General features: G+C 29.7%; 1 pseudogene; it reads left to right on the forward strand.

Moving 5' to 3' along the window:
* Positions 1-4,375: 4,375 nt before the first annotated feature.
* On the forward strand, positions 4,376-7,108 carry LOC113855673 (annotated as a pseudogene).
* The last annotated feature ends 7,344 nt before the right edge of the window (positions 7,109-14,452 follow it).

The raw sequence follows: 14,452 nt of genomic DNA on the forward strand, positions 1-14,452 counted from the left end.
TAAATTCATGAACAATAGTTCTCATAGCCTTAGCTATGGACTTAGTTACTCATGCTAAAGAAAAGAACTAAAACAATCATGAACAAAGCCATAATCAAAAGAAATAGCAAACTAGAGTATGGGATGTGTTCCCGGTCTTCAAGTACGATCGCTTGAAACTCCAAGTCTTTCCAAGCATGTGCCAAGGATCATGTGCAAGAGAGACGAGATAAGAGATGTATCCCAAAGCAAAAGCCAAGATGTCAAAACGGTATTCCTAATGGTGCCTCAGGTCTTTCTTTTAATAGGATTTGAAAACCCTAAAAACTCTTCATAATTGGGCTTCCTGCAGATGGCACGACCGTGCAAGGCCTTAAGCATGACCGTGCATGGGCTTAAAGCACCCCCCGTGCTTGTTGGAAGGGTCTGGGCGTGTTGGTTGCTGCGAAGCTCCAATCTTCTATCAATTTTGACCCAAAATCCACTTGCGGCCTCTTTATACCAAACTACACAATTAATATATAAATTAGTGTAAAACCTAAATAAAATAAAGGTCAAATATGAATATATAGGCTGTAAAATAAGGCCTAATTACAGACTTATCAGTGCCCAAAAAGATCCTCAAATGTTAGAGTTATTTTGCTTAGTTTGGGGGTGAAGCTGGTTGTTGGTGTTTTAGGGCTTTTCCTACTTTATTGGCATGGAAGATGATATGGCTGAATGGTGGGGTTTATTTTTTATATGTTTTGGATGTGGTTAAATGTTTAAAAGAGTTTGGTTTTCTTGGATTTAGAATTTTTGGCTAAGTATTCAAAATTTACTCCATTTTACACATGAGAATGGCCTTGTCTTTGGTGGATGTTTTTCCAATTTTTTCTTGGCTTTTATGGGGAAGGAAGTTCATGATTAGCTAGAGAGATCTAATTGGAGTAACTTTGCTTTAAAATTCTCCCCCAAATTCAGCTTTAATCCTTGTGGAAACTGGTCCCAAAAAGTCATGCTCAATGTAGAAAATTTGATCATTATGATGTCATCTAGTTTGTCTAAGTGTGCTTATTTAGTTTGTCTTTAGTTCTTGGTTATTCACACCAAATTTTTCTACTCACGTAATACTATTTGGTAGCTGAATTTGATTTAAGTTGGTTGGCATGTGGTTAGGCCTCTTGTTAGGGATTAGATCGTTAAATCAAGGAAGGTCATTTTCAATAAGTTTTAGTCAATCAAGCCTCATTTCTCATTAGTCTACTTCACTTCAGCTCTCTTGCTTAATTATTAAAAAATTGGGTTCCCTTTCATACCAAAAATCGTGCCAATTGAGTTGGGTAATATATATAGAATCACAAAATTGGAAGTTTTGCCCAATTTACCTACCCTTTCACACCATTTTAAGTTATAAATTTAGAAAAATTATTTTGAATTTTTTAATTGAGGTTTGTGCTTGGTTTTTAAACGAATATAACCACATTTGACCTGATAATTTTTTATAAAAATTTTATAATTTTTCATTATCATTTCCTTGTCCAAATTGGATAATTATTCTAGGCCTATTCCTGGGATATTTTGATCTTTTTGGTCCAGATTTGCAACTTACATTTAATTTTTTATTTTTATTTCTTTCTAATTAGTTATAATTTTTTCAACCCCTAATTTAGATGTCTAAAATCATTTAAATTTTTTTAGTAATTAATCTCTATTAAAATTGAGTTACTCTATAATTATGTTACCTAATTTTTCTTTAATTTACCTTTTTTCAAGTAAATTTCGTTAAATGTATTTTAATTTCTAACTTTTTATATATTATTTAATTCTAATTTATTTAAATTAATATAATTAATAATTAATATAATTAATAATTAATTTTAAAATAGTAAAATTTTGGGGCATTACAATTACAAAAATAAGTTATTATCTCTTGTTGATCTTCATGAGTACATATGATCATTATCAAATCTCAAACACTTATTAATGTTTTTAATAAAAAATTATATTACTTAGTCTAATTTCTTGAATAATAAAAACCCCAAAAGTGAAACAAAGGTGAAGTCATTATTGTCCTCCAGCTTAATTTGTCTTCCTCCTGAACATTTAAAATATTAAGAAAATTTAAATTAAAAAATTATTTCTTATACTTGACATTATTTTTCAATTTGATTCTTAAACAAAAACATTATACATTTTATTTTTTATATGAATTTTTTTTTATAATTTTTTAATAGAGACTAAATAAGAAAATTTGTTGTTAAGTAGAGGAACTAAAATGTAAATATTTTTATATAAAAATTTTAAAAAATGTAAATTTATGTCACAAAGAATAAAACAAAAATATTTTAAATGTAAGAGTTAAATTACGTAATAACTATAACAAATGGAAAAACTTATTTCATAAACATTTTTCATATAAAAATCAAAATGAAAATGTTTTTATATAATAATTAAACTAAAAAATAATATAAAATTTAAAGATTAAATTTTTAATTTAACAAAAACAAATGCCAACGAAGGAGAAGAAGGACTTCAAAGGGAGAGAATGTAAACAATCCCTTTCCCCCAGCAAGTGTTATAAAACAATTCAATTCAAATTCATTCTTTTAGCCCTTTTTTCACGGAGTAATATTTAAATAGAACTATTTCCCATTAATTCATCCTTTCTGCAAACTTAATACCACCCTTACCCTTTCAAGTTTTAACATTGCATACTTTAAGAACTTATGTAATATTTAAAATCATATAGTTTTTAGTTCTATAGTTTTTATAAAAGCATTATTTGATTTAACAGATACTAAAATAAAAATTTTCAGAAACTTATTTAAGCTTAATAGTACGAATTATTTAAGACAAATTGATGTTTAAAGTAACTTTATGTAACATTATTATATATATTTTTACAAGAAGCATTTCAGTTTAAATGACCAAGTATGTACTCTTTTTCCGTATATTCTAATTCACAATTGTCCTATCATAACAAAAAATATAACTTATCTCCTTTTTCTTTATCTCTTTGCAATGAAATTTTAAACTACCACAAGTTTTAACACATTAAGATTTCATAAAATATTGTATCAATGGATTTTATTTTTTAATCTCAAATTCTAGAATTTTTTAAAAAGTATAATTTTAGGGATATTTCAGACACAAATTTTAGTGACATTCTATGTACCAGTGTTGTTGGGCAACCTAAGCAAGCAACTGCTAAACTTGAGTATCCCTCTGATGTTTAAGGCAAGTTGCTATCCCTCTCAAATTGGCATTTACTATATGATAAAGGTAATTGAAGTGAGTACGCAACTGCTCTTCCTATATCCCCGAAGGCTGAGAAACAATACATTTTAAAATATGACCATATTGCTTCAACATTGTTGCATGTTAATAAAATATAAGAAAAACTCACAAATTGTGATTTCCAAGCTATAACGGCTCCCCATTCCTTTGATCCTGTCAATCTCTTCAACATTGTTATTCTAATCATATCTTGAAGTTCTCAATCAATGTGTTCCACATTGTCGGCTTTCTTAGCCCATTACGAATAACAAAGCATTTCAATCCAAGTAGATATCACAAAGACTCCTTTACTTCAGAGTTGTCTCTATCTTCAACTTTGTTGCTGAAGAATCTTACCCTTAAGAGTTTTGTTCTTTGAAAAAAAATTTAAAATAAACTTCTCAATAGGATTTAAGACTAGCTCTCTGAATATTCTATACCATAAGAGAATCCAGACAACTGTCTAAACAATTTTGAAAGCAAAGAATTCAAATATTCAATTTTGTGTGGAAAAGAATCCAGACATTGAATTCCTTGATCAACTACATGTAATATGGTAAAACTAATTTCAAGTCCTTGGGTCCTGATCCTCATTGCTCATCCACTAATTGTGAAATTATTGAATGGTACATGACCACTCCATGTTCATAGTTCCAACCATTCATCATACACACGACATGTGGCCGAATTTTTTTTATGCACGAGAAAGAGTTAATAAACTTGTCCACATGTCATGTGAAGACTGGTCAGGAGCATGGACATGTGATTGTCCTAAACCATAAATAATTTCTTCCATCATTCACAATCCTACAAGTACAAAATTTAAGATGCAGTACTATACATAGGTACTAGTTTTACCTCCATAATAAATGTCAAATTTTCATGCTAGTATGTTAATTTTTAGTATTGACCTTTACTATACTATACAAATTATCAAGGTGAAACTTAATTCTGATTGAAAAATAAGACCAACAATACTAATAGTACTATTCCTAAGTTTTGTCATCCTACAAAAGCCAAATTTTAGGGCTCTATTTTCGAGGCTGACAGAACCCTTCAAATGGAGAACATTACTTAGCAATCAATAAGGAAATGTGCATCATTCTCTCACTGTGCTAAAGGGACAGGTCAAACAAAAATGTCTCATCCAAACAAACAAGATAAACAAGAAAAACAGCAAACCAACAACCATGAAGCACATCTAATGGTTGAACAATCTGTTTGCACTATGTGCAATAACAGGAGACCTAAATTTGGATGGAAGAGAGATTTCACATATGCTGAGTTGCATGCAGCCAACATGGTTTTTCCCCAAAGAACTTTCTCTCAGAAGGTGGGTTTGGTTCAGTTTACAAAGGGGAGATGTGTGGACAGAAGATTGCTGTTAAACAGCATGTTTATGCAAGCCACAAAGGAGAGAAGGAATTCAAGTCTGAAGTTGATGCACTCAGCAAAGCAAGACATGAGAATGTGATCATGCTGTTGGGATCATGCTCAGAAGGAAACCACAGGCTTCTTGTTTATGAATATGTCTGCAATGGTTCACTGGACCAACATTTATCACGTATAACAAAAACTAAAACCATATAGATAGCAATTACTACTAAAAATATGAACGTGTGTATCTCATGATTAATATTACATTAAAGAGATACTAACTTTGGCTACTATTGTCTGCAGAACATTCTCGTAAACCACTTATCTGGCAAGACAGGGTGAAAGTAGCTTATGGAGCGGCCAAAGGATTGCTATACTTGCATGAGAATAACATCATACATAGAGATATGACACCTAACAATATTCTTCTTACCCATGATTATGAAGTATTGGTAATAATGAGCACAATCAGTATTTTAAGACATTATTATTGATATAAATGAAAAACATATATGTCATATGGTTATAAAAACAAAAGTGGAAAACTAATTTTTTTTCATTTTAACAACGATTCTGCTGCCTTTGTAGAATGGCAGTTTCTAATTTCTACCATCTATGCTTTCATTTATCAAGTATTATTGAAAGAAAACACTATACTTGATACATACACAGTTAATTACTACAACATGTTAATGATGGATGATCATCTGACAAGCTCTTATATAATTCATTGTAATTTGGTTCCACAACCACAGGATTTTTTTAACTCATTAAGTTCTAATATTCAAATAACAAGTTATATGTTTTCATCAGCTAGGTGATTTTGGTTTGGCTAGAATTATAACTGGAGACTCCTCATACTCCACAGAATGTGTTGGGAATCTGGAATATTGGGCACCAGAATATGCAGAATTTGGTAAAGTGTCAACCAAGACAGATGTGTATTCTTTTGGGGTGGTTCTGCTACAGCTAATAACTGGAAGGAGGACCACAGACAGACGAGTTGGAGAAAAAGGTCTAGTGAGATGGGTATGAATCTAAATAGTGAATACAGTAATAAAGCTTGATGCATATAACTGTCATTTCTTCTTTCTTTTTGGCACTACACGCAATGCATTTCTCTTGTTCATCATAACATGTTTTTGTCAATCACCTGTACTTTGAAGGAAATTAATGTTACAAATAGTTATTATCAGAAAATGTAATATACAAAGGCGATAAACTTCTCAATTAGTAATTATAGAAGCTAAAAATTAAGTAGTAAAATGAATCAAACACTTCCCATAAATTAAAATAAACTTATTCTCTATTTCTTAGAAGCTCTCTCGTTTAGCTACTCTAAAACTTAAGGAGATAAATTATTTTTAACTTATAAGAGAAGTTTTATTAATTTTGATATTGTTTTTGTTTTCTTATAAGGACTTATCCACAATTTCACCCAAACTGAGCTAAATTCTTATAAAATAAGTTAAAAATGCAAAGTTTTGAAAGCTGGCCAATGTTCTCCATTTTTCCCCTCTCAGATTCTTATTTTATTCCAGATTCCAAGGATTTCTAGTTGGTCATTTTTTGTGCAGGCTAGACCACTATTAAGTGAAGGGAAATGCCAAGAACTTATTGATGGAAGGATGATCAACTCCCATGACTGCCATCAACTCTATTGGATGAGTCGCCTAGCTGGAAATTGTCTTCAAAGGGATCCTCATAAGCGATTGAATATGAATAAAGTAAGTATACACCAGCTACTTCTTCAACGTTGGCTTAAAAAGTTATCATATTCTGTTGTTTCTTGACAAACACGATTCCCACCTCATTTCATATTTATCTTCCTTTTCCATATGATCAAAATGCAGCCACAGTAGTTTTAGTTCATATGACATTTGTGATATATAATATAAAGATATTACTAGAACAGCCATTTTCAGTCACATTGTTTAGCTTACTCCTAAATTTACTCAAGCCATTTAGGCCCCGTTTATTTTAAAGCTGCAAAATCAGTTCTTGCACTTTTCAATGGAAAATATTTGATCCAATAGAAGTACGTGGTTCAGATTAATTTAGTAAACCATCTCAATCACATTCTATGGTTCAAAATCAATTCTACCAAATTTTAAACCAAATGGGTACTTAAGACGGTAGGATAAAAGTTAGGTGGTATGACAAGTTAAGACAAGTAAATGGAAAAAAATTAATCTGCAACATATAGCATGATTTCACTTCTGCTAAACTTGATTCACAGTACATATTTGTGAAGACAAAATATCTTGTGTTCTAGATTCTAATTTGCTTTTGTCTATTACTATAGGTGGTCAAAGCCTTAAGTCAGATAGTCCAAGGTTGTAGCTGCATTGTGCGGAAAGACCAAACTATTGCCATGTCAAGCCATTCTAAGTCATCAGAATCAGAAGGTGGAAGTGGAAGTATAGGGAGATCCAACAATGCAAAAGTAGAACAAGAAAGCAAAATAATATGGATTTTGGAGAGCACAGTTTAAACCCTCAACTCCCCTCCCCCTTGAAAAGCCTTGAAAGAGTTTAATTTCCTATAGTTTTTCATCCAATATTATTGCATGCTATTAGCTCATCCTCAGCTTCTGTCAAACTAGTAAAAGCTAAAGTTTGAATTGACTCTCAATATACTGCATGCATCAATTTTTCAGTCACCATATCATATATTGATTTTCAAAGGTAGTGTCTTCTATATCTGTTATCTATAACACAAGCTTCTGAAACATGAATAGTTCTATCTGCTGGTTCAAACTGAAATACAGTTGTCTATTGATCAAAGTAAGCTTAAAAACATTAGACACCAACCATAAGCACATTGGTAGAATATACTCAAGACTATTACTATCCTCGTGACCTTAAAGATGGAAGTGCAAGAATAAGAAATGCATTAAGCCTAAACTGATTTAGAATTGAGAAAATCTTTAGACATGTTCTTCTTTTTCTAATTTAGTCTCTAAGTGATGTTTGCTAGTCTTCACTGTTGCTTTCCAGATACAATACAGAACTTGTCCACATAGTATTATACACGTGTAACATTAAATTCATCCAAAGCAAGAGTATGTGCTACAGACTTTCTATCGGATGATTTCAATCAGTTTTGAGATTGATAACATTAGTATAATCAAAGATCAACAACTGGATCAATTATTCTTTAGCCATGAGCATATGAAATTATAAATAGTTATACCCTATGTTTAATGAATACGAATACTGGGTACAATAAATACAATTCGTGAATGCAATAACATTTTAAAACATTAGGATATGAATATATATATATATATTGGAATATTTTATCAATTTTTTATTTTAAAATAGCTGATATTTATAGATTTGTCACTAGTATCGTATTATTAATAGCCTTTAGTTTTCTTGCAAAATTTATTAAAATATATATTTTTATCAAATTTCAAATAAAAATGCTAAAATTCAAGTTATGATGATAAATCTATCACTAGCAAAAGAATATATATATATATATATATATATATATATATATATATATATATATATATATATATATCGAAAGACAGAGAGAGAGCACACTTCAAGTGAGAAGAATTTGTTATTATAAGAGATGAGAGGTGAGAAAAAAGAATTAATTGACAAAAGAATGAAAAAAGTGGATAGTGAGATAACAATATTAAATCTAAACTCTTTATTTGATTTAATGACCACTATTAATGTCTCTCACTTCTCATAATAACTAATTTCTCTCACTTGAAATGCCATATATATATATATATTCTTTTTTTTATTGTAACATCCCCTAATTCTATAATTAATAAATTTTATAATTCTGAGCATTAGTTTTTTATAAAAAAAAAATCAGTATAAATTTAACAATATTTATTAAATTTTGAGTAATATGAAAATTGGAATTGTTGGAGAATCTAATTTTAATTGTCATCCAAAGGTACTGTAAGGGTGTAGGTAACAGTCTTAGAGTATTTAGAAAAAAGAATGAAATAGGAACCTTACTAAATTGGGAAGAAGACTGAAAATTGAAATTGGAAGAGTGAAATGGATGGTGCAGCTCGTAAAGTCCAAAATGAAATAGGAATTTTAATTAGAAATCAATTGAAATTTATTTAGACTAAGATAAAAGGAGAAAAAGGCAATAATCGTGAAAGGTATAGATTAATTGTTTCTCGTTTTAAATATTATTTTTATTTTTAAAAATAAAAAATAATAAAAACTTATTTGTCAATCAAGTTTTTAAAAAAATAAAAAATAATTTTTTATTTTCAGGTTTTTTTTTTAAAAAAAAGAAATAACCTTTAAAGTGTTTTACTTTAAATTTTTTTTATTTTCTCATCTTAAAAATATTTTGAAAACTAAACTAACAAGCAAGTTTTATTTTTATTTTCTTTTTAAAAATATTTTTTAAAATCATTTTAAAATATAATTTTTTTAATTAAAAAATAAAATAGAAATAAAGAAGTCTAAAGAGTTTGAAGTGGAAGCCAATTTATGAAGTGTATATATATGAAGTCTAAAAGAAATAAAAATTTTAGTTAGAACACAATTGGAATTAAATTTAAAGGAGATAAAGAAGGTAAAGAAGAAGGTAAGCACTTGGAGGAGGATTAAAAACTCATTCAAAATTAAGGAAAAAGGTAAATCTTCTTAGTGGCTTTACGTGAAACGAAAAGGGAAATTTATCCAAAAAAATAAGTAAAAAAGCAAATTTTTCTGGCCAAATGAATAAGAATATTCTCCGTTACAATATTCACCGGATATAATTTAAAAAAAAAAACATAACATTCCAAAATAATAATTAAAAATATATTGAAAGAAGTTCAATCATTATATGATCAATAACAATGTGTATTTAGCACAAGAATCATTCACACAATAAGTATAAAAAGAAGTCTTAAATCATAAAAGTGGGTCAATGTCATGATGATCATTAGGGATGAGAATGGATTAGGTTGGTTTAGGTCTAAGAGTGAACAGGTCTGGCCTACTACACAAAACTAGAGCTCGAGTCTAGGTCTATAACCTGACATAGGCTAAATTTTTAGCTTGACTTGACCTTTTTAGAAGTCTGACTTAACCCAATAACCTATTTAGTAGTCTATTTAACATTAAAGCCCTCAAATAAACACTACATTTAAGTTTAAGTTTAACGGGTTAATAAGTCAATGAGTTAATAGCCAACGACCTAGCAAACTGAAATGCAATATTTAAATATTATGTTTAGCAAAAAAATATATATACATAAATGGCTTCAGAAATATTATATCTCAACATGATCATATTCAATAACTCCACAAAATTTCATATCTCAAATAATCCAAATGGTAGCAAAAGGTAACATGTTTATATTATGTAATATTAAATTCCAAGATAACACTTAGGATGTTTATTATGAAAAGAAAATAAAAAGTGAAACTAAAACGTAGAACCCAGCAAACAATTGTCAAAGGCATCTTTTGTTTTTAGTTTATGGAGTCATGACTTTAAATAATTATATTAGGGTTAAGAAGTTAAAAAGTATTTGAATTAAAAAGACTAGAATAATAATTAGGAAAGAATGAATTATAATAATGGATTGAGATATTTTAGAAATTAGACAAAGTTTTAATTTATAATTTTTTTTATGATAAGTTTTAATTTTGGTACTCTAATAGTATAATTATAATTATTATATTATTATAGACTAAATACTAAATTATGTTATACGTTACCGATGTAAGTCTAAAAACTCTTACACCCAATCTGAGCCTTCCATTTAATTTAAATCTAACGGTCAGTTAAGTAATAAATTATAACTCGTTAGATTTAAGTTAAATGAAAGGCTAGTGTAAGAGTTTTTAGACTTACACCGGTGTAAGAAGATCCTGTCCCATATATATATATATATATATATATATATATATATATATATATATATATATAAATTTTTTAGACAATTACATTTATATTAAATTATTATAAATAAATAAATATAAATTATATAATTATTTAATTAGACCGGCCCAATAGATTTGAAAGGTTTTTTTAAACCCTAAGCCTTGTCTAAATAGGTCTTTTCAAAAGTTTAAGTCTGACCTTTTTAATAAACGAGTAGAGTCAAATTAGGCTTTAAATATACTAGGCTATAGACTCCTAATGAGCTACCTGACTCATTTCCATCCCTAGTGATCATCAACATTATTTTTAATAGAATAATCATCCAATTAAGTAGTAGCAAAATTCTCAAGTGTTTTGACAACTTATAGATGAATGTTCTTAGTCATTTATAGTTTTAGATTATTTTTCTGTTATGTAGTGCTAGTCCTATCCAAGTTAGATTGCATAATCTTAACGAGTATTTCTTTTGTTGCTAATTTTGTATTAAGGTTGACAATGATCTACTAATAGTTAATACTAGAACTAAGATTAGATTATGTATACTGCGAAGATAAGGCCCCAAACTCTTTACCCAATTTCCCTAACCCATAAACATGAGTTTCTTGTTGTCTTCCAACAACTTCTAGAAAAAATGGCATAATTAGCAATAACATAATGTTCACTAAAGGCACCATCTTCATCATGATTATCGTCATTATGGGCATGGACCTTTTTTTTTATGACAAACAAATTCCTACAAAATAAAATTACATATAACTATTTTTTTAATCAAAATGAATAATAAAATTTGAAATGAAAAATAGTCCAAAGAAAAAAATATACAACAACGTTTTTCACCTTGTAATTCACTTGCTGGCTGAATGAATAATGTGAGCTGTATAGTTGTTGAATAAAGAGCCATACATTTGCAGTGTTGTACGTGTGGTTGTTTTGTTTGATGTTATTAGCAGTAGGTGCTTGTGATCAATCAACAAGTGTTTTATGTGTGTGAAAACATAGGAACTATAGCATAGTTTCTCGCTTAAGCAAGGTGTGCATCGCTCAAGCAAAACTAAGTCATACTGGATTAGACATTCTAGAGCTATCTCATTCAAGCGAGATCAATCTTGCTCAAGCGAGATAAAATAAGACCGTCCCAACTGTTCCCTCGCCCAGGCAAGAAGGGATCTCGCTCAGGTGAGAAGCGACCTTACTCAAGCAAGATACTTCTCGCTCAAGTGAGAATAGCGGAAATCTGGATAGATACAATTGTCTAGTTTTCTCGCCCAAGTGAGAATAGTCTTGTCCAAGCGAGAACAGGGCTCGCTCAAGCAACAATAGGGCTCAGTCAAGCAAGAGCACACAGATCTGGAAGGGTATTTAAGGAACCTTACTGTAGAAAATATTCATTTTTCACCAGGCATCTTTCTCCTCTCATTTTCTCTTTATTCTCTCACTTTCTCCCTCTAGAGAAAATCTTCTCAAAGCCAAACTTCTTCTCGATCCAAGTGTGAATTTCTATTTCATATAGGTCTAGGTAAGTTCCCAAAGCTCAGTTCTCTCTCTTCACTCCTTGGTTCTTTATTCCTCTTCTCAAGAGCTTTTTCTTTTATAATAATAAGGGGATCTAAGTTCTTGTGCATTGTTTCTCTCTTTAGGACTCACAAAGATTTTGATCTAAGAAAACTCATTTCAGATAAAGGGAGCTTACACTAGATAACCTTTATAATTCACTCAGGTGTTATGATATTTGTAAATAATCTTGTTTTAGTTAAGAATGAGTTGATTTATGAACAAACCTTAGGGTAGAACTCAATGTATGTATGGCTGAGTGGATTTTTTGTTGTGTATGAAAGAAATATTTGAAACATTGTAATATGATATATTGAAAATGTTATATATATATATATATATATATATATATATATATATGTGTGTGTGTGTGTGTGTGTGTGTGTGTGTGTATGTATAAATGCGGTAAAATCTATTATGCTGAGACTGACTGATAAATGTTGTAATTCTACACAAGTTATAGAAAATAAGAAATGTTATGAGCTGCTTAGTTTTGATTATCATAATGGTTTTGCAACATATATATATATATATATATATATATATGGTTATGCTGCATCATTCTGATTTTATCATTCTAGAATCGAGCTACATGCTTAGGTGGTTAGATGTGTAACGGTAGAAAAATACTGAGTTGTGCTATGTTTGGATCTAAGTACCAAGTGGGTTGCTCCTAGACCAGAGAATTGTATGTTCCTTCTGGATTACTTAGGTTGTGAAACCAGTTGGAACTGAGTTGTTGCATTTGCATTAGATAGGTCGGGAATGGGTTGAATGGTTGCATTGCTAAATAGCATTGATACATTAAGTTGTATGAATAAAGGTATTTTATTTTGTATTCTTTTATTATGACTATAGCTATTTGTTATGTAAGCTCACCCTTGCAATTCTATCTGTGTTGATGTGTATTGCGATAATCGTACGGTGATACGTGAGAATGTGTGACAGACAGTGCTTCCACTTCCTAAGCTGGAGGGTCTAGCTGAAGAATGGTTAAGTTTGACATCCTCTTTGGAAGATTTGTAGTTTTACTTATTTTGTTAGTCTAGGTCTTAGTTGTGAGTCTAGACTAATTGGCTACAATTTTAGTCATGGAACGTGAGCAACTCTGGTGTAACTTTTGTGAAAGGATGATTATGTATAAATGTATATTCAGAATTTTATTAAAATACCCTTAGGGCTTTACTCTAACATTGAAGTGTTAAATTTTATTTTCCATTGAAGGTCTTGAAATTAGTACTTAATATTTCTTCAAATGTTTAAAATTTATACAGATATTAATTGGGCAGGATGTCATAGATCCTTCTCGAAAAGAGGTTGTAACATACAGAGTCACTTGTGTATAAAAATGTTCCGCTATTCATATCTTGATTTTGTTTACTAATAATAGTCTTCTTTTAAAACTCTTCTCCGCTAAATGAATGTCAAACTCTTGTTTCACAATCTTTAACCACTCGTAACTTACATATTGTGTTCTTTAAAATAGCAAAGTCTTTATGCTCAAAAATAGCTCCAATAGTAAGACTATGTTCAAATAGTCATTTGTACATTTTCTACACACACAAAAATAGTCATAAAAAAATAAAATAAAGGCAAATTACTTGAAAAATGATATAATTAAAATGTTAGCTCAAATTCTTCAAACAACATGTCTTACTTCTTGAGGCACCTTGGTCCAAGTAGGCCAAGAACTATCAAACTTAGACTTAATTAATTTAGAAATAACCTAAAGACCATATGGAGGTAGATAACTACTCTATCCTGTCCTTTTTATAAGAAACAAAAAACTAAATCACTAGACCCAAAGAAAGCAATTAATTCAGTTATATTTTTTTATAAATATAAATTTTATTCCAAAAACACCCTTAATATTAAATGTTGTAATTTGTAGTTTCTATATTTAATGATATTAATTTTCTTATAAATCTAAGCAACAAGCACTAGTATTCAAATAGCCAAAATACGTTAATTATATTTAATGGGTGATTTTAAATTTTCCAATAGACAAACTGATGCAAATCAAGATTTTCTACCAAAATTTGACAAAATTAACTTGGCTGGTTGCAAGTCTTTATATTTGAATTAATCCTTGGCCAAATTGGTGTGAATCAATCCTTGCCATTACCTATCTATGGCTTTTTGAATCACAAACAAATATATAATTCTTCCACCACTTTTTTTTCTTTATTGGTTAAGATTGGAAAATGTCACTAGATGTAAACTTTAATGTTGCAGCAATGAATGAAGAAGAAAATGAACTGTGGTTTGATTTAAATCTTAGACATTGCAATTGGCAAGATGACCTACCATTTGTCTCAACTGAAATGAATGCGCATGATGATACAACCCTTGTAATGACAAGTATGAATGATATTCTACAAAATTAGTTTTATGTTTCCTTGTATATGCTAAAAGTTTTG

Source organism: Abrus precatorius, unplaced genomic scaffold (genome assembly GCF_003935025.1).
Source record: "Abrus precatorius isolate BTA unplaced genomic scaffold, Abrus_2018 Scaffold11, whole genome shotgun sequence".
In the NCBI taxonomy this organism is placed as follows: domain Eukaryota; kingdom Viridiplantae; phylum Streptophyta; class Magnoliopsida; order Fabales; family Fabaceae; genus Abrus; species Abrus precatorius.